General features: G+C 43.0%; 1 long non-coding RNA gene across 1 annotated transcript in view; it reads left to right on the top strand.

Annotated features, from left to right (window-relative positions):
- The window catches only part of LOC115073498, a 30,634-nt gene extending 10,819 nt beyond the window's left edge, over window positions 1–19,815 (top strand). Inside the window, exon 4 of the long non-coding RNA XR_003852032.1 lies at window positions 19,735–19,815. This is a non-coding gene — a long non-coding RNA (uncharacterized LOC115073498). The remainder of the gene's footprint in view (window positions 1–19,734) is intronic.
- Window positions 19,816–20,010: the final 195 nt, after the last annotated feature.

Raw genomic sequence — 20,010 nt, 5'->3', positions numbered from 1 at the left:
CCCCCATGGAAGGATTAAGCGTGGTCTGGGGAAAACGTATTTTTCATTGGCTTTCTTAATCAAAAGTAACCAAAAAAACTTCCAAAATTTTAGGGCGTGGGTTGTTTGTTTCATTTTTAAACAAAAAATGAAATGCAAGTTTTTCATTACATTTTTAATTTTGTTTAAAAATGAATGCAAGCCCCTCATGATATGTTTTTACAGGTTTGTTCTGGGATGATTGATGGTGGGTTCATAATCATTGTTGAGTTTAATTATCAAAATCTTGGGGAAGGCCTTTGCTCCTGAAAATGTGATAGGGAGCGGGCTGTAAGGCAGTGGTTCCCTAACCTGTCTTGGGGTCCCCCAGCCAGCCAGATTTTCAGGATATCTACAATGAATATGCATGAGATAAATTTGAATGCAGTGGAGGCAGTACATGAAATTCTATCTCATGTACATTAAAGGAGTAATTTTCAAAGACATGACGTGCGTAAATGTAACGTATTGTCATAGCAATTTTCAAAAGCCATATACTTGAGTAAAGTGCACTTATGCATGTAAATCCTATGGCCAATTCAATGGCATAAATTGCAGCAATTTTCAAAAGCCCACTTATTCGAGTAAAGTGCATTTAAACATGTAAAACCCAGTTTTACACATACAAATGCTTTTTAAAACCAGGCTCTAATTGTATAATTCCTGAAAACCTGACTGGTTGGAGGTCCCCCAGGACAGGTTTAGGAACCACTGTCCTAGCATGACTAATATCCTTACACTGGCCTTTCCCGTAGTGCAGTACTCCATTGACAATGTGTTCATGGCTACTCATGCAAGCCACAAGGAGGAAGACATCTTTTGCCGCATTTGCATGGGCCCATATAGGCCTGAAAAAGGTAGAGGTGTACTTGCATTGGCCTGCATAGCCTGAGAAAAAGTAGAATTGTGTTTGGCATGTGGCTGTTATGCATCAGATTAGGGGGGAGAGGAGGGGGGGCGGAGAAATCTAGAGTGGGGGAGGGAGGGAGGTAGCAGACCCAGATTTATGCATAGGTAACGTAGACAACTGCCTAGGGCGCCAAACTTTGGAGGCACCAAATAGCTGGGCTGAAGAGGAGCCCACTCCCCACTTGCTAAAGCAAGTGCTGTTTGCTAGCACTGCTTCAAAAGGGTACTCTCTGAGCGGGGGTCCCCATTCCTGTTCTGTGGTCCTGCCTATGAGTGCCAAAATCTTAAATCCAGTCCTGGGTGGTGGTCAATCTGGAAAAAAACAAAAAGTGGCCCATTCGCAGCGGTCTGCCCAGACTGTCTTTTTGTGTGTTTGTACAGCACTGTGTGTGTCATGCAGCACTATAGAAATGTTAAGTAGAGGCAAACAAGCCCTGGGGATGGGCTGAGGGGAAGGAAGTGTTGGGGGAGGGAGAGAGACCAGTGGGGATAGGCTGAGAGGTAGAGAGAGAAAAAGATTTCTGGGTGTGGGGGGGTGAGGGGTGTTTGAGAAAGGTCAGCAGCAGTGAAGAGGAGGGATGGAGAGAGATTTGCCCCCCCCCCTCCCCACACACTCACTCACACAAAGCCTGGATATTTCCAATTTTCAGCTGGAACAGCTAGAAGAAGTGCTCCTCTGGGATCAAGATACTGACCCACGAATGTCCAGGGATATCCAGGAAATTCTCCTTTTGATTTGAAATTTGGATTGGAAGGAGGTGGAAAATACTCAGTGCCAGTAGAAGAGCTCTGTCTGTTTACTCTTCGTCAGTCTAAAACTCTTATCCTCCAGGGCTGACACTGGGAACAGATCTAAGAAGTGATTTGTATTGAAGATTTTCGTCTCTTGCTTTGGATGGAGTGTACAAAGACTCTTCTCTTGTTTGAAGTTTGTGATCCTCTGCTTTAAGTTTAAAGTATAGAAACGCCTTGGGGGCAACACGCCTGGTGTGCTGTCCTATTTTGGGAAGTGCAGTTTTGAACTGCAGCATATCTGTCAGTAAGGCCTTGAAACGTGTTTCCTCCCTGTGGATGGGGACCCTGGCGAGCCCACCTGATAGCACTGGAGAGCGGAAGGGTTACACATAAATGAGCATACAAGTGATCATTTGTCCAGGGGAATACATTGTACTGATAACACTGACAAGCTATTACTTTACCGTAGGAACGCATACTGCATTAACAGTGCCAAATAGGCCCTGGTTATTTATGTATTTGTTAGTATTTATTTGATATTCTACCTTTCCTACAATAAGGCACAATGCAAAGCAATGTCCTTAAGTTTGAGCAAAATGGACAAAAATGTGGGACTGCTGCTTTCAGGCCGACTACAGCAGCCAATAAACAAGCAGAACTGCCAAATAAATATTTCACAAGGTTTGCCAGTAACTCATAAAACGTGACAAAAAATTGGGTATTTGTACTATGAAGGTGCGCGATTTACCTTGGGAGATATGAAGTCATAAAAATGACTTTCGGCAATGACTTCCAAATTCGGTCCTGGAGAACCTCCAGCAGATCTGGTTTTCGGCATAACTAAAAAACACAGATTAGCCCAGTGACTAGAGAGAGAACACACACGTACCCTGAATGCCAGTCCTGCTTGGGGATTCTCCTGGACCAGCTTTGTTGTCCCGTTGGCCTAATGGAGAACTGCACGGTTTCAGTAAAGTCTTATTGCAAACCATGAATGGGGTGAAAATACAGACACAAAAAATAGTTTTGCCAACCTGCCTATGCATTGCCAGGATACGAATCCACGTGACTACCATTAGGAGGCCAATTTCTCCATTTGGGCTGAAGACATTCCAATCCAAGAAGGATTTATAAAAAAGAATTACTTTAAAATTTGGAATCCCAAATTTTAGGACATTTCTTTTTGGCATCACAATATCTGTTTCTATCATTTTTGTTTTAGGTCTCTATCTTGTATTGTTTTCTAGAGCTTTTGACCTTATTGCAGTGCTATAAATATATGAGCCCAGAATATAAATTGCAGAAACTTTGCAGCTTTACGAATGATTCATATTCAGCTGACAGAAGATCACTGGCAGTCTTTTTACACTGTCTGCTAGTGTGATTTTGCATTTTTTTCAATAACTTGAAATTATTCCACAGGTTCCTATGTCATATGAATTGATTACCTGGTAATGTTTAATAATTTGTTTATGGGTTTTTTTCCATGCCCTGCTGTAATGTTTCAGCTCATGCGGACTCTGCGTATTCTTCTCGATCTCTGACTACCAAATAACCATGGGAGCAGGCTGTATTAGATGATGAGCTGTATGGAAAGAAAAGAAAAGGCTGAAATGCAGTCTTTGCTGTCCTTTGTGGAACAATTGATGCTTTATTCACATTTCTTGTTCAAAACCAATTACCAGGCTCCGTGAATGTGAATGCCTCATAAGGGTGCAGACATTAGGGGGGTGCAGACAATAGGGGAGGTGCACAGACATTTGTTTTTATTTGTATTTAATTTTTAAAAATTTGGTTTGTTGTATGTTTCATTTCTTTGAAACAAAAAAACAAACCAATGAAATAAAAAAAAAATAATAATGGGGAGTTTGCTATAAAGCAAAATCAGCAAAACAAAACACCATGGTTCCCCCTCCTTCCTTTGGATCCTCTTGCTAGAAATGTCTTCACGGGTCAGGAGCCACCCCTGGTCACTCCTCCTCACCACTGCCTATTGAAAATGGCGCGAGCAGACTGAGGCCGGCGTCAATGTTCATTTATGCATACGAAATGGTATTGGCCAGGCTCAGACCCAGGCTGGTGCCATTTTGTATCACTGGCCTCAGTCTACCAGCAGCATTTCCAGTAGCAGCAGTGTCGGGGCAGGAACAACCGCGAATCACTCTTGACTTATGAAACGTTTTTTGGTAAGAGGGTCCGGTGGAGGGGGGGGGGGGAGGGAAGCAATGGGGGAAGAACCGAGAGTGGATTTTTTTTTATTATTTGCAGCAGCAGCAGACTGGCGGCTTTATTTTCTTCTAAATAAAATGAAGGAAAACAAATTAAATTGCATTCATGTTTTTGTTGTTTCATTCTAAAAACAAATTGACGTGACATTTCCCATTTTATCTGAAACGAATGCATATCCCTAATAGAGATAGCTATAACCAACCTGTTACGAGCAAATTTTGTTCAGACAAGCGCTGGTGTCTTTAGCCATTACCCTTTCTGTGATGAAATTTGGATTATACTGTAGCTACAGTACGGTGCTGTAGCAAGAAAACAAGAAGCTGAACTGAAACAGCAGAGAGTGCCACCCGCTCGCCTCCGTCGCCAAGTGAGGAGCAGTAATAATTTTGTTGTCACACGAGGGCGTAAGGTTAGATCTGTGGATTGTGCTTCAATGTCTGATTGTACCTCATTCGCTTCCTTTTTTGAGAGGCAATCTACTAATACTCAAAATTCCTCTGGTGTATTGTTAAATTTAGAAGATGATCTCGAGAGGGCAGTTAGCAAGGAAAGATTGGTTGGAGACGTGGATAAAGTTCATGAGGTCGATCTTCAAAAGCCATTTAGACGGATAACTGAAAAGCTTTCCATCTAAATGCCTAACTGGTGATATTATAAGCCATCAATGGGGGGCATTCCGGGGAGGAGCGGAGTTAGCTCCATAGATTATGCAGCTAACTTTGATATTTGGAGTTAGCCACTTATGCGGCTAACTCTGGTCACGCTGTAGGGCTTTCCTAAAGTTAGCCACATAAACATATGTGGCTAACTTTAAGATGGCTGGGTATATTCAGCGGCACAGCTGAATATACCCTGCTAGTTAGCGGGATATGTTTATCCAGCTAACTAGCCAAGCCACTTAGCAGCTGAATATTGGCCTCCAAGTGATTAGAAATTTTACTTTAGTAAATAGTGTGAGGCTTAAGGTAATTTTGGATTCTGCCGGTAGCCTTTTAGATCCTTGGCTAGTTAAGGCAGTGATGGGTGAATGTTTAATTTGGTTTTGTAGGATCGTAAAAAGTTAATTGGTACAAGGCTAGCTATCAACTATTCTAAAAACATCTGTGATAAAGCCAGTATTAAAACAAAAATGTGATCCAGGGCAATGTGAAAGTTATAGACCTATATCAAATCTGCCTTTCCTGGCTAAGCTTATAGAAAAGGTAGTGACTAATCAGTTGTCAAATATTTTGGAATCTGCTGGGAAATTAGCAGATATTCAGTCAGGGTTCTGTCCTGGTGATAATACTGAATCAGTTTAAGTGTCTTTCTCTGATGATGTCTTACATATTTTAGACACTGGCCAGTCTGGTTTTTAGTTTTGCTACATTCATCTGGTGTGTTTGATTTGATAGAAGATCATATTTTATTAGAGAGATGTTGGGGAGTGGGTTTTAAAGGTGGGGTTTGTTCATTGATTGCTTCCCTTTGGCGCATGGCTCTTTCAGAACAGCATTGCTTCCCACTGCCTCTTGGGGGGAGAGAGCAGATCAGGAACACTGAAGAGAGCATCGGGGAAGCATCGGGCCACCGCGGGGATCGCGGGCGAGGCCAATGCAGGAGCCAGTTTCTTCTCGGTGCACGCAGGAACGGCGGCCATTTTGGCTTTGGTTGCAGCAACAACTGAGGCTGCAGAGGGAGAGGAAGCCCTTCCCCCACAGCTGTCTCTGACCGATAGGAGACCCATGGAGGCCCGGGGGGCTTGGGAACTTCTGTCTGAGGAGGATCCTGAGGATCAAGCAGGATTTTCTCCGGACTTTGTGCTTCTGCTCCACAAGGCATAACTTGCCAGGAAGGTTGTGGGACGCCACTTTTCCAGGCACAAGGGACCACAGGATCCGTGTCCTTCCAAGCTTCCCAAAACAGTGCGAGTGAGTGGGGCGACCAGGGTTTGGTGGGTCCTGAGTCAGCATAAGCATGCAGAAGACGCAAGCGAGCCCTCGAGATAATCAGTGGTTGGAGAGCCTTTGGCGGAGGACCCCCCCCCCCCCTCCGATACTGGATTCTTCTCCAAACCATCAGAGCCCAGATGAGGGGTGGGGACAAGCCCCAGCTGTGGATGGGGAAGATCTTAAGATGGTTCGTCTTTTCCACAGGGAAGAACTGTGTCCCTTGATTCCGTATGTCCTGAAGGAGCTGGGGATCAAGGAACCACGGGAAGATTCTGATCATGAAGAGGTGGACCCGGTCATAGAAGGCTTAAGAAGTCTAGCGAAGGCCTTCCCTTTCCATAAGTCAGTAAAGAAGCTTGTGTTTCAGGAGTGGGAGACTCCAGACACTGCTCTGAAGGATAGCAGAGCTATGGACAAGTTATATCCATTGCCGGAGGCCACGTTGGAATTGTTGTGGCTGCCAAAGGTGGATGCCTCAGTATCGGCTGTTTTGAAGAAGACAACTATTCTGGTAGCTGGTTTGACTGCACTTAAGGATATTCAAGACAGGAAATTAGAGGTCCATCTCAAAAAGATATTTGCCCTGGGCATTCAGGCTGCGGTGTGCAGCAGTTTTATGCTTTGGGCTGGTCTACACTGGGTTCAGCAGTTACAGTCTGATAAAGCAATGTCAGCATCAGAGGCCAAGTGACTTCATCAGAAAATCCTCCAGGACGATGATGTCTGTGGACTCAGCCAGACGAATCCTTTGGTTGCGGAACTGGATGGTGGACGTTTGGTCTAAATCTCATCTAGGGGCGTTACGCTTTAAAGGCAAAATGCTTTTGGAAAGGACTTAGAGGAGCTTGTGAAGCTTCTGGGTGAGAACAAAGGGCATAATTTGCCAGAGGACAAGCTGAAATGCGGCAAAGGTTCCTTCTCTGCATGTCCTCGCTTTAGGGTGAATTGGCAGTTTTGGCAGAATCGGGCTTCAGGAAGGGCCAGAGACGAGTCCTTTTGAGGCTGAAAGCCAGCCAAAGATGGTTCGAGCCATGGAGCATCAGGATCTAAGTCCACCCAATAAGGTGAAGCATGCCCACTCCTCGGTGCCGGGCATAGGGGGTCAGTTGACTCTTTTCTTCGAGGAGTGGGCCAAGATCACGTCGGACCAATGTGTGATAAAACAAGGCTATGCTTTAGTTTGCTCACCCGCTAAAGGATTTGTTCCTGGTGTCTCCTTTCGCATATGCAAACAAAAGGCAGGTGGTTCGGGATACCATCAACCATTTACAGATGCTGGGAGCCATTGTTCCTGTACCCATGGGGGAGCGGGGAACAGGAAGGTACTCCATTTATTTTTGTGGTCCCAAAGAAAGGAGGGACCTTCCGCCTGATCCTGGATCTGAAAAAGGTGAACGTAGCTCTTAAAGTTCCTTGTTTTTGGATGGAAACCCTAATTTTGGTGATTGCAGCTGTGCACAAGGGAGAGTTTTTGGCCTCTCTGGATTTGACCAAGGCTTACTTGCACATAGCAATCTGACCGGATCGTGAAAGGTTTTGAGGTTCATGATTCTTGGGACACATTTTCAATTTTGTGCCCTGCCCTTCGATGATGGTTGTGGTGGCAGTTGCTCGCAGGAAGGAGGGCATCTTAGTTCACCCGTTTCTGGATGATTGGCTTATCTGGGCAAAGTCAGAGGATAGTTGCAGGCATGCGGTGGCAGTGGTACTGGAGTGTTTACAGTCCCTGGGTTGGGTTATGAATCTGTCAAAGAGTCAGGTAACCCCTTCTCAGGGTTTGGAGTTCCTGGGGGCGCGTTTCGACACCAAGATTGGGAGAGTTTTTTTTATCATGGAACAGATTGACAAGCCTCAGAGGCAGGTTTGTGTCTTTTTGGAGACTGTGATTCCCAGGGTGTGGAATTACTTGCAGGTTCTTGGCTCCATGGCTTCCATTTTGGAATTGGTTCCATATGTGATTCCTCATATGAGGCCACTGCAGAGTGTGTTGCTTTCCCGGTGGGATCCATTAACAGAACAGTTTCATCTACCATTGTCTCTTATGGAAGTAACCAGATCAAGTCTCTCATAGTGGCTTGGTCAAGACCCCTTGATTCAGCGTGTACCCTTGGAAGTTCTAAATTAGATGCCAGCCTATTCGGTTGGGGGGGGGGCTGAGTATCGGAATCAGTCAGCGCAGAGCCATTGGTCGCCGGAGGAGGTATCATGGTCCTTCAGTCACTTAGAGAAGAGAGCAATGCACTTTGTGTTGAGTGCCTTTCATCCTCTCTTACAAGGATGGACAATAAGAATTTTATCGGACAATGCGACAACGGTGGCTTACATCAATCGACGGGGATACCAAGAGTCGGACAATAGCTCAGGAGGTCCAGGAATTCATTTGCTGGGCAGAACAAAATCTGGAGTTGTTGGTGGCCTCTCACATAGCTGGGATAGACAATGTTCAAGCAGACTTTCTCAGTCATTGTCGGCTGGATCCCAGGGAGTGGGAGTTGTCGGGGGAAGCGATGTGGCTTATTTGTCGCAAATGGGGCGTCCCCTCCTTAGACCTGATGACAACTCAAAGCAATGCCAAGGCTCCATACTTCTTCAGTCACAGAAGGGAATGTGGAGTGGAAGGAGTTGACGCCTTAGTACTCCCATGGCCACAAGGGGTTCTGCTGTACGTTTTTCCACCATGGCTGCTGGTGGGCAAAGTTTTGAGGCAAATAGAGATTCATCCAGGAGAGGTGATTCTAGTGGCACCAGAGTGGCCTTGGCAGCCCTGGTTTTCAGATTTGATCAATCTCACAGTGGACGGGCCATTGCGTCTAGTTCATCTTCCATCCTCCTGCGTCAAGGTCCCATATTTTCAGATCAGATGCCTCACTTCCATCTTGCAGCTTGGTTTTTTAAAGGAAGCATCTAAGGTCCAAAGAATATCCTGAGAATGTTGCAAGCTAGAAAGACTTCGACTACCTAGCCTATGTGAGGGTGTGGAGAGTGTTTGAGGCATGGTGCATAGAGCAGGGAGTTGATCATACTCGAGCACCAGTCGCACACATTTTGACCTTTTTGCAACAGGGTTTGGTGAAAGGTTTGGCCTTTAACTCTCTCAGAGTCCAGGTGGTAGCATTGGGCTGTCTTAGAGGCAATGTCCAGGGAACAGATTTGACTACACATCCAAATGTGCGTTTTCTCCAGTATGGAAGGTGTGCCCCCCGTGGAGTCTTAACTTGGTTCTCAGGGAATTGTGTACGGCTCCATTTGAACCAATCCAAAGAGTAACAATGAAGGATCTTACCTTAAAGGTTGTTTTCTTGGTGGCAATTTGTTCCACTAGGAGAATTTCAGAGCTAAAGGCTCTTTCATGCAGGGATCCTTTTCTTAGGATTACGGATGATAGAGTCACTTTGCGTATGGTTTCTGTCTTTTTTCCCGAAGGTAGTATTGTCTTTACATTTGAATCAGTTGGTGAAACTACCAGCTTTTCCAACTTTGGATGCAGCTGCACCTCTCGTGAGAGAGTTGAGGCTTTTGGATGTGATCGCTAATAGTTTTTGGCTATCGGATCATCTTTTTGTGTTATACAGTGGCGCAAAGAAAGAACATAAGGCTTCAAAATCCACCATAGCACGATGACTGAAGGAAGCGATAGGCTTGGTGTACTTATATCAGGGTCGCATTGTTACTAAGGGATTGAGAGCTCATTCTATTCGATCGCAGGTGGCCTCCTGGGCCGAATATCAGCAAGTGTTGCCACAAGAGATTTGTAGGGAAGCTACTTGGAAGTCATTGCACACTTTCGCCAGGCTCCAGATGCCATGGGCTTTGGGGAAAGTGTGCTTCAAGTGGGACTCTCGCAGTCCCACCCTGTTTAGGGAAGCTTGGGAACATCCGAGGAGACTGGATTGATCTGGGTACATAATATGTACAGGGAAAGGAAAATTGGTTCTTATCTGCTAATTTTCACTCCTATAATACACAGATCAGTCCAGTATCCTGCCCAGTTGTGGTGAAAAGGATTGGAGAGTCTGCTTGATCTGATATTGTAAATAGACTGAAGAATGACACAGGTTTAATTTGGTTTTCTTCTCTTGTTCGTGTTAGAAAGGATCATTCCCAGTATGGGGTTCTACATCCTACTGCTCGTTCAGGTGGACGTGTTATGTGGGGATGTGTTTGTTTATGTTCAGTGGTATCTTGGCTTGGGTACAGGTCAGGTTTGAGGGACTGCAGATGGCACACCAGGTTATATGCCAGTGTCAGCAAAACTTTCTCTGTCTCCATTTGCTGGAAGGGAGGCAAAACCCAGGAGTCTGGACTGATCTGCAGTACTACAGGAACAAAAATTAGCAGGTAAGAACCAATTTTCCTTTCTTCTCCTGTGTGTTTAATGGATGCAGAGGCTGTGTTAATTATTATTGCTGTGAATCAAGGATGGAAAGGGGCTTAAACTGCAAAGAAGCAGGGTGTAAGAACTATTGTTCATCCCCACAATTAGGAGCCTGGGGCTCCGAAAGTAAGATATCTGTTAGGTGGAAAAGGAGTTGTACATAAAGGATTAATCCCTTATTTCTTTCTATGTGCCCCTGGGTGCAAGTAAAAGGATCCATCTCGCCTAGGGGCTACATTACAAAATATGGCAGCCTAATTAATATTAAAATTAATATTGAAAGAGCTACCCCTCTGCTCCAAATTCTTCATTGACTTCTTATTGTGGATCGAGCCAAGTTTACATTATTAACGTTTTCATTTTGGACTATGAGGGGTAATAGTCCGCAGTATCTATGGGAGAAGCTTAAGTGGTGTCAGCCAGGATGAACATTAAGGTCTTCCCATGCTTGTTTTCTGACATCTGCCTTATCTTCAAAGTTAAGATTGAAGCAACTAGGGCTTTTTCACAGGTGGTGCCTGCAATTTGGAATGTGTTCCCTGAGCAAGCCAGAGCTGAGTTAAATCTGTTAAAGTTCCATAAACAGGTTAAGACTTTTCTAAGTAGGTGTAAAAACGATATATGGACAGTGATTTTAAAGCATGCATTGAATGTTTTGTTTTAATTTAATTTGTTGGTTTTTGTGTGTTTGGTTTAGATGGATTGTTTTAAATTATTTTATTTGATTTAAATATTATTGTGTATTTTGTATCTTGTTTTATATGTATGATTATATATGTTGTTATGTGAACCTCTTCTATAGTTTATTACTGATTGGTGGTATATAAATTATTAAACAAAAAAATGTCATCTCTGGCAGCTCAGGCTATGTTTCTTTCAAAGCCACGCCCTGCACCACCAGACCATCCACTCCCCTTTCCCTAGGGCCCTGCTTCAGTATGTTGAACTGAAGGCAAGGCTCTGGTATGACTGTATGTCACCTTGAATGGTTTTCCTGGTAAGGCGGTACATAAGATTTTAAAGATTAAAGATTCTTTCCTAGTTTATGCCTTTGTTGTAAGAGAAAGAAGCATTATAAAAATGTTCTTTTTTGCCTTCTGTGTTATTTCTTTTTTTTTTTTTATAATTTTTTTTTAATTTCATTTTTCCTTTCCGTGTGTATTAAAATGATTTAGCATGCACTGACTTGAAAAAAATGACACAAAACCAAAATTTGTTTTTGTGTCGTTTTGTATTGAAATGAAGCAAAAATGAAGCAACTAATTTTGTTTCCATGTTGTTTTCAAATGACAGCATATCCTTACCTCACAGAGGGAACATTTCCTGACAAATATTAGTCAGTAAATAGTGTACTGATCAACAAAAGTGCTTTCCTGTTGCTGATAAAAAAATGTCTAAGAACTGAAACAGGTCCAAAACATCTGAGAGGGCTGGTATTGCTCCTCTCTTTATGGGAGACTTACATGAGCAAGACTGGACTAGGGCCTTACTGCATTCTCCTGGCCTACAGCAGGCACAGTAATACATTTGCCATTTATAGCAAGGGACTGTTATGTGTGGAAAATGGGGACGTTGAGGGAAGACGTTATCAAACACTCTCCAGCCCAAATTATCGGCCTCTTGTACTGAAGGGGTTTTTCTATTTTGCTTCTATGGAAAAAAATGCTTAGTACGTAGGCCCCTATATGTCAAAAGCTACGCCAACAGGGATCTGCTTTGACCTAGGAAAGAACAGGGCAAAAGGAACAGAGACCTCCCAATTTTCTCTTGAAGGAGTTAATTGTTATTAGGTTTGACTTTCTCTGCTCTTGCAGCACCATCATTTATAGCAGTAATGAAGAGCTTTCATCGCAGGCAGGAGGAGGGAAGGCAAAGAGGGCAAAGAGAGGGTTTGTCCTCCCGAGCCTCTTCCTTTTATTGTACATTCATACAAAGGCAGATGATGTGTCATTACATGATTGGCTACTTTCCCATAGCAACAGAAGAGTCATTACACCATTGGCTTTGGCTCAGGGGGTGTGCACGGATCATATCATTGGCTGCTGAAATCTGTACCTCCTGACTTTGTCCTGCCTCTGACTAGGGAACACCCAGCCCTTCTTTCAGGCTAACAGGATTAATTATAGGCCAGAGAAATACATGAAGTCAGGTATCCTCTCCTAGGCAGAGGGGCTTAAGCACAAGTGATGCTTTTATTCAGGCAAATGTCAGGGAGAAGGGAAGTTAGTATTTAACCCTGATGAAATGGCTTGCTGGCAAGCGCATATTTCCCACATCTCACCCTTTTTGTTTTTGTTTAGGGCAGCTCAGTAAAGCTTTAGACCCTTACTGAAATCTGTTATGTCTTGGTATGGGCTGGAAATAGGGGAAGAGGGATTATGGAGAGAAGAAAGCTATAATTCGACGTGGTGTGCCAGCTGTCGATGAGCTTCTGAATCTCCATATCACCCAGAGCTGGTGCAGGTGGTGTGCCAACTCTGCAGGGCTCCGGATTCCCTATTAGGCATCTTACAAGACATCTTTGTATCCGGGCTGAGAGCAAGGTTTCAATATGGATATGAGGGTTGGGTATGCACTGAATACAGCATCACAGGCAAATAATTAAGACAATTATGGTCATTATAATAGAAATCACCCCTTTTGAGACCAGAAATATCAGGGAGTCAGGACCATAGCCAGTCCCATGGAGAAGTAGGTATTCTGCCTGAAAATGGTGCATCAGCAACCATGGTTTCTATCTGCTCTGTGGTATGTGTGAGGTTTGCTTTATAAACTGATATGTACACACAGCAATGAGATCCAATTAATGCACAAACACCATCCTTTAAGGCTAAAATAGCTTCTAAGGTATAGCTGTTCTGTAATGTTACTTCTCTAATCTGAGAGACTTCTGTTGTGAGTAGTTTTAATGCATGGACTGTCTGATTAAATATGGCAGTCGTCCCGTTAGCTAGGATGTGTAAGTCTCTGTAATTCATAGCTGTTCCCATTGGGGGAAACAGGCTTCTAGCTATCTGAGTTTCTGTATACTTTTCTATGGGATTATTTATCGCCTCCCTTTTGTTACGGAGCCTTGCTTTGGGTAAATTTTTGACTGCATAGTGTGAGGGGAGGATGTAGCCTAAAGTGCATCTGTCTTTCCATCTTGGGGAAATGTACATATATGCTCTACGCCCACATAACATCCATATGTTTCCTAACAGATTAGTGGACATGTCATTGGTTATCATTTGGGCTATATAACTACAAAAGGTAAATCCTTCATCCCCTCTATACTTTCTGTACTTGCTTGGGTTTCCCACTGCACATCCTGAAATCTGCCAATTGCATACATATATGTGGTATAACTATGCAAGTGTTCAGTGATTAATACAAAAGTTCAGTTACAATATGGATATTTCCCACCTGAATTCCCTTTCCATCCCCTGTATCATAGTCCCAACAAAGAGCGGCAGTCTCTTGAATACAGCTACCAATGTGTAGTATGGTATTATTAACTGGAGAGTTAATGAAAACCTCTCTGTAAAGGATAATTAGTCCATACTGTAAGGTTAAATGGTACAGCATGCATCAGTCATTCTCCGCAGGCTTGGGTTGGCATGTGTGTGCAGATCCAACAGTCTGTTCGATTCAACAGGTGTGAAAAGTTCTGTGCATCGAGGATGTACATGTTGTCCTGTCAGAGTCCTTGTTCTGAAATCGCCATAGCTGGAGAAATAAGGCAAAGGAGGAGGATGCAGAACACAATTGTTAATGAGTTGGCATTCAGGCAAGAAAAAGCGGCTAATAAGTTCTCTGGAGTTTTCTCAAGGCCTTGCTGTTCTAAGAGTTGTGCAGATTGGTTGGATAGGGCCTTGATCTGTCCCCAGGTCATGTGGTGCTGCTTTTTTGCAAGGAGTCCGGACTCTGTCCTTCTGAGGGCTGTGGAGGCTCAGGGAGAAGTTGGGGTCGGGTCCTGTAGACCTGGACACCTTTCCATCGTTCCACGGCTTGATTGGACCTGTGGAAGCAAGCAGAGAAACATATCCTCGTTCCCCATTTTAAGGGAACGGGACCGTACCAGACATTAAATATTCTATACAAAACTGATGGCTGTGGGTGACTAACCCTAGTCCCATAATGATTACTCATGGCTGTGGTCTTAAATTTATTTTAAGTGATTTAAAACAATACTTTGTTCAGCCAATCCTGTTTAGGGGAAAATCCAGGGGCAATCCCCCTTTTTTCTTTTTGTTTGGTCCAGAGCTCTTAAGGGTATGATTTGCTCTCTCCACAATGGCTTGCCCTGTGGTGTTGTAGGGGATGCCAAATAAGTATTTAATATTCAATTAACAAAATTAATGCAAAGGAATGGCTGCAGTAAGCAGAGCCATTTTTAGTTTTCAGAACATAGGGTAGGCCCATTATCAAGAATTTTTTATGCAGTGATCAATTTTCATTCAGTAAAATAGCAATAAATGTAAATTAATTGTTTAAAGGAAAAGTCATTTGCTGTAAGCTGAATCAAATGACAAGTATATTAGACATTACATTAAACATATGTTACACAAGACTGACAGATATTCATTCATCTTGCAAATATTAATTTACACAAAACTGACACATTCATATTCATTCATCAAATATTCATTCATAGTCTTCTTGGCATCAAGACAGACAACAGATAACACATAATGAGCTAAAAATCTTATCAAAAAGTTATCAAAAACAAAATTCAAAAGTCAAAAGGTGTTAGAAAAATGTTAAAATAAACTGCAAAGTGTCCAACTTCACATCTCCTCATGGCAGCGTCAATCTGGAAAATATTAAAAACTGGCATACAGCAAAAAATTACTAAGGTAAGGATAAAAGTGAAATTCTTACTTTTTTTTAACCTTGGAGAATCAATTCTATCATTCAATTTAATAAAATCAATTTGGATTTGCAAGAAAAGGCTTGGGAGGGATTGCTTTAGATGTAGCAACCTCTGTCAGTAAAAATTATAAGGTTCAGAATTCTGTATAAATTTGTGAAAAAGAAAATAAAACTGAAGTGTCCTTAATACAGAAGGTCTGTAGGCCTGAAAAATAAAAACTATTATACAACAGAATTATTAAAACAATAATATAATATAACTTGTAGAATAACATAGCGCCTCCTAGTGGAGACCCCATCATTACTTTATAGATTGCAACTATTGTTCCAGGTTGCAATCAATAATACTCTGAGCTTAAATTCAATGTGGAGTATCAGAATAGAATTTCTTCTTATAATTATTAGAAAAGGAAATTAAACACGCTGTTTGTTCAGCTCTGTCTGCTGCACGCTAAAGTTTGAAAGTATTAAAAGATTAAAGACATATAGAAAGTAGAGAGAGAAATTGCAGGACTAAGTCCAGTTTTTTTCTTTTCAAAAGTTCTCCCTCCCTCCCCCATGAGTGGCTAGCAAGAGTTACAGAAAAAGGGGGGGAGGAGCAGTGTTTCTCAAAAGAAAAGAACTACACCCAAGGAGTTAATCCTTCAGTCAATAGAAACTTAAAGATAGCATTGTTTAACAAATTAGATAACATCGACCACAGACAATGGCTTGGCAAGGACTGATTCCTTGCAGACAGATACTATCTTTCTCCTATAGGAAAATTGCAATAAGAAACTGTGCGCTGGCAATTCAAACTATAAACTTAAATCTCAGAGAAATTGAGTCATTTTAAATGTGAGCCAAATAAACTTTGCAAAAGGGAAATTTTCACATTTAATTTACACAGAATATTATTCAAATTTCAGTACAGTTTGTAACATAAGCTCTGCATACACTTTGTGGGGGAAAATATTCTCAAAGTATGCAGATTTTTTGTAACAATTCAAATAGGAATAGAAACCATTTTTTCCAAATTTGTACTGTTTGTAAAGAGAAACCATTTTTATTTATTTTTTTTCATAGTGATATTTTCTTTGCTTGTAACGCAGGAGTCTAATTAAATCCTTTTTTTCATAATGATATTTTCTTTGCTTGTAACACAGGCCCAAGCTCTTACACGCTGATTTCTTTGAAGACCTGGGGGCATAGTCACTGCACATGGCACTCAACTCTATTGCTGCCACACCTAGTTCTTTGTTTCTTTCTGTAATGGGAAGGGCTTGAATCCCTTTCAATAATTCCTCTCTTGTGAGATTTCCATGTTCTAGGTGAAATCCCATGGTGGTTGGTGGGGGAAGGGCTTGCAGGCAAGATGGAGGAAGGCTAGTTTTTCTGACCTCAGTGTTTTCTATTTCCTGGGGCATTTTCTCTGAGGTGGATGCAGAGGAAGCCACAGGAGCCATGTGAGTGTGTGTCCCCAGATGTTCTATTTCATTTTCTGTCCCCCTTTGTTCATGGTTCTTTTCTGAGATGGGGAAGGCTTGAAGTCCTTCTAATAATTCTGTTTCTGTAAGGTTTTCTTTCTGCAGTTTCTGCTGAAATTCAATGCTAATCGCCCCACCCAGGCCAGGTGGTGGCTCTATTGTTCTCAAGGGTTGCTTTTCTGAAGAAATGGGGAAGGTGTGAATTGCTTGTGCTTTGGGTGTAGGTATGAGGAGCTGAGGATACAAAGAATTTGCTGTCTCTGAGGAAGACTGAGAAGATGGGGGAAGGGTATGTCTGCCTGCTTCTAAAAGCACATGGTGTTCAATGGCTTCTGTACATTTTTGCCAGATTAATCTTAGCTTTATGGGAGCTCTGGGAGCCGTATGAAGATAATTGCCGATTGAAATCCAATTCTGGGTATTTAGAGTTCCAGACTCCATAGAATACCAAGGGCAACGGCAAGCTATTTCACTTATTAATTTTTCTAAGTCCCCCAGGCTGACTTGCGCTATTTTTCTTCTGGTGATGAAATAATGATTATTGATGATTTGCTGCAGTTTTCTGGCATGTAGCCGCTGCTGTACAGTCAAATCATTACCCATTCTTACGCGTGTGGGGAACAAACTTGCTGAGAAATACTTAAATATACTAAAAAGTACTTTAATATACTTACGATTGCAAATCTGTTGAACGATACGTATCTAGGCTATGACCAGCCGAAATAAGCATGGAGTTTATCATCACGTCGGGGTCACCAGATATAGCAGTAATGAAGAGCTTTCATCGCAGGCAGGAGGAGGGAAGGCAAAGAGGGCAAAGAGAGGGTTTGTCCTCCCGAGCCTCTTCCTTTTATTGTACATTCATACAAAGGCAGATGATGTGTCATTACATGATTGGCTACTTTCCCATAGCAACAGAAGAGTCATTACACCATTGGCTTTGGCTCAGGGGGTGTGCACGGATCATATCATTGGCTGCTGAAATCTGTACCTCCTGACTTTGTCCTGCCTCTGACTAGGGAACACCCAGCCCTTCTTTCAGGCTAACAGGATTAATTATAGGCCAGAGAAATACATGAAGTCAGGTATCCTCTCCTAGGCAGAGGGGCTTAAGCACAAGTGATGCTTTTATTCAGGCAAATGTCAGGGAGAAGGGAAGTTAGTATTTAACCCTGATGAAATGGCTTGCTGGCAAGCGCATATTTCCCACAATCATTATTAATTTTTTTTTCTCGGTCACGGATGCCAGAATGACATTTTCTGGTTGATCTGTTGCATGGGTTTTTTTTTCAGTTTGGTATCAAACATCCCTTTTAAATCCTTCTGGAGTTGGAACTAAAGCTTTTGAACAAATCTAAATATTTTTCAATTTTAGACAAGCAGCTTTGTAAACATAGGGAGAATACACACAGGAAGAGGTGGTATTGTTTTTTGCCTCTTCTCTAACATCTTTCCTAACAAAATATCCTTTCAACTATGCGTTCTATGAAAGGCTAAAAGCATTTGGCAGACAATCAAAATGGAATGAAGAAGTAATCCTTACAAAACCAGATGTGTCACAAAACTGCACATTTTCAAATGATTAATTAGAAAGAATTACTGCGCATTTTATTTATCTATTCTGAGCATTGTTGCTTTTCTCACTCTGGTTCAGAAAAAGTTATACAGAAGATCATATTCAAAGGTTTTGTCCAGCTAACTTCAGGAGTTACTCAGACAAACCTTGTTGTTTCAGTTTTGCCCCTGGCTGACGAGCTTAAAATGTGAGCTCAGGCAGCACAGACTGAATGCACGTTTTAAATTTAGGGGGGGCTGCTGAATGGAAGAAGGACCTGTGCTTGCCATCCACCATGGGCCCCAGCTCTTTGGTTCCATTCAGGCCGGGTCCTGCCCTGGGTGAAGGGGTTGCTGAGGGCCCTGCAGAGACGGCTCTGTCACTTCATGCAGACTGGAGCTGTTGTCAGCTGTAATGCAGCCAGGAAGCCTTCTACTCTTGGGTGGAAGAGGGGAGAGGAGAAACAGGTGGGGGCCGGGATGGCTCAGAGCATCTCTGGGTGCCTGGGAGGTCCCAGCTTTTGCTACAGAAACCAGTCTTGCTGGAAAAGCCGGAACCGCCTGTGCCGAGGGGGACCCTAACGGAACCCCCCAAAACCCCCCAGATATCATTCACCAGAGCAGAGCCCTGGACTCTCAATATCCAGCGCTTCTTTACTGCTTCCTGAATCATTTGCTAACAGGCAGCACAGCAGCGCTGGAAACTTCACTGCCTCTCTGATCAGGAGTCCAATTTTCCAGTGCCAGGAAAACCCAAGCTAAACCAGGCCACCTCTCTGCATGCGCATAACTTCTATCAGCAGACTATTAACCGTCTCTCCAAATGTTCGGAAATTAGCCGGTTGAAAGTTGGTAAACCTACTCTGCATTGGGGATGGTAATGTTTAATGCCTTCATTTGCAAGAGATTTCTACTCAAGGGCACTAAGCAGGAGGCGAGGCATACCTTTACACACACATTTTAATGTGAAGTGCGTACTGAAATTAGGGGATGCACGAAGACGTCAGGCCTGTGCGCGCCAACTTTATTTTTTAAAGCGCCCATATACGCGTGTAAATGCCGCGGCGCACGCATCCCTAAAGTTTCCAAAACGGGGCAGGGCATGGGCATGCTGGAGCCTGGCCAAGAGATACGCACATAAATTCTTAACACGCCCAACATACACCAAGGTCCCCGCCATGTAACTTTACTCCTGCTATGGATGGCGTGTAAGTTATGAAATAAAAGAATTGAGCCATTTCAGAAGGGGTTAAAGGGTCTGGGGTAACTGGGGTAACCAGAGGGGGGTTTGGAGGACCCGGCTGTTAACTGGGTGAACTGGTGGACGAATTGGTAAACTGGGAATGATGTGGGCTCGCATCCCTTTTAAAATCCCCCGACTTACACAGTAAAGGTGGGATTTTCATGCCCACTTAAAATTCGGCGCACATGTGCGCGGCCAGGCTCTTTTATAACATGCACACGTATGTGCGCCCACGTGCCGGTTTGAAATGTACACTCTTTATGCGTGTGAAACGTCTTGCTGCATCGGCAGTAAGGTTCCGTGCACAAAATGCGCCTTATTGCATGCCTGTGATGGTGGATTTATATTGCAAGGGCTACCTACTCCGTCTTTCTCACTTCAGATAACTGCATTCATGTTTCATACATGTTTTGACTACAGATTACTACTGAGTTCCAGTCTGACTGAAAGGATTTGGTTAACTCCTGGCTATTTTCTTACAATATGCTGATCTTCCTGGAGACATGCGACTGAACCGTAAGCTTCATGAAACTCATTCCCAAGCACTGACCATTTGCAACAGCCAATAGCCTAGGGATATGTCTGTCGTCCCAATGAAGGTCCAGCTCCTTGAATCATTAGCTAATGATAAAGGATTTAGGAGCTTTGCAAATGTTAAGACCTTTTCATTGTGGCTGGAGCTTATCTTGATTAAAC

Source organism: Rhinatrema bivittatum, chromosome 11 (assembly GCF_901001135.1).
Source record: "Rhinatrema bivittatum chromosome 11, aRhiBiv1.1, whole genome shotgun sequence".
Taxonomy (NCBI): domain Eukaryota; kingdom Metazoa; phylum Chordata; class Amphibia; order Gymnophiona; family Rhinatrematidae; genus Rhinatrema; species Rhinatrema bivittatum.
Note: the sequence above shows the minus strand (reverse complement) of the source record. Positions and strands in the feature narration are given on the sequence as shown.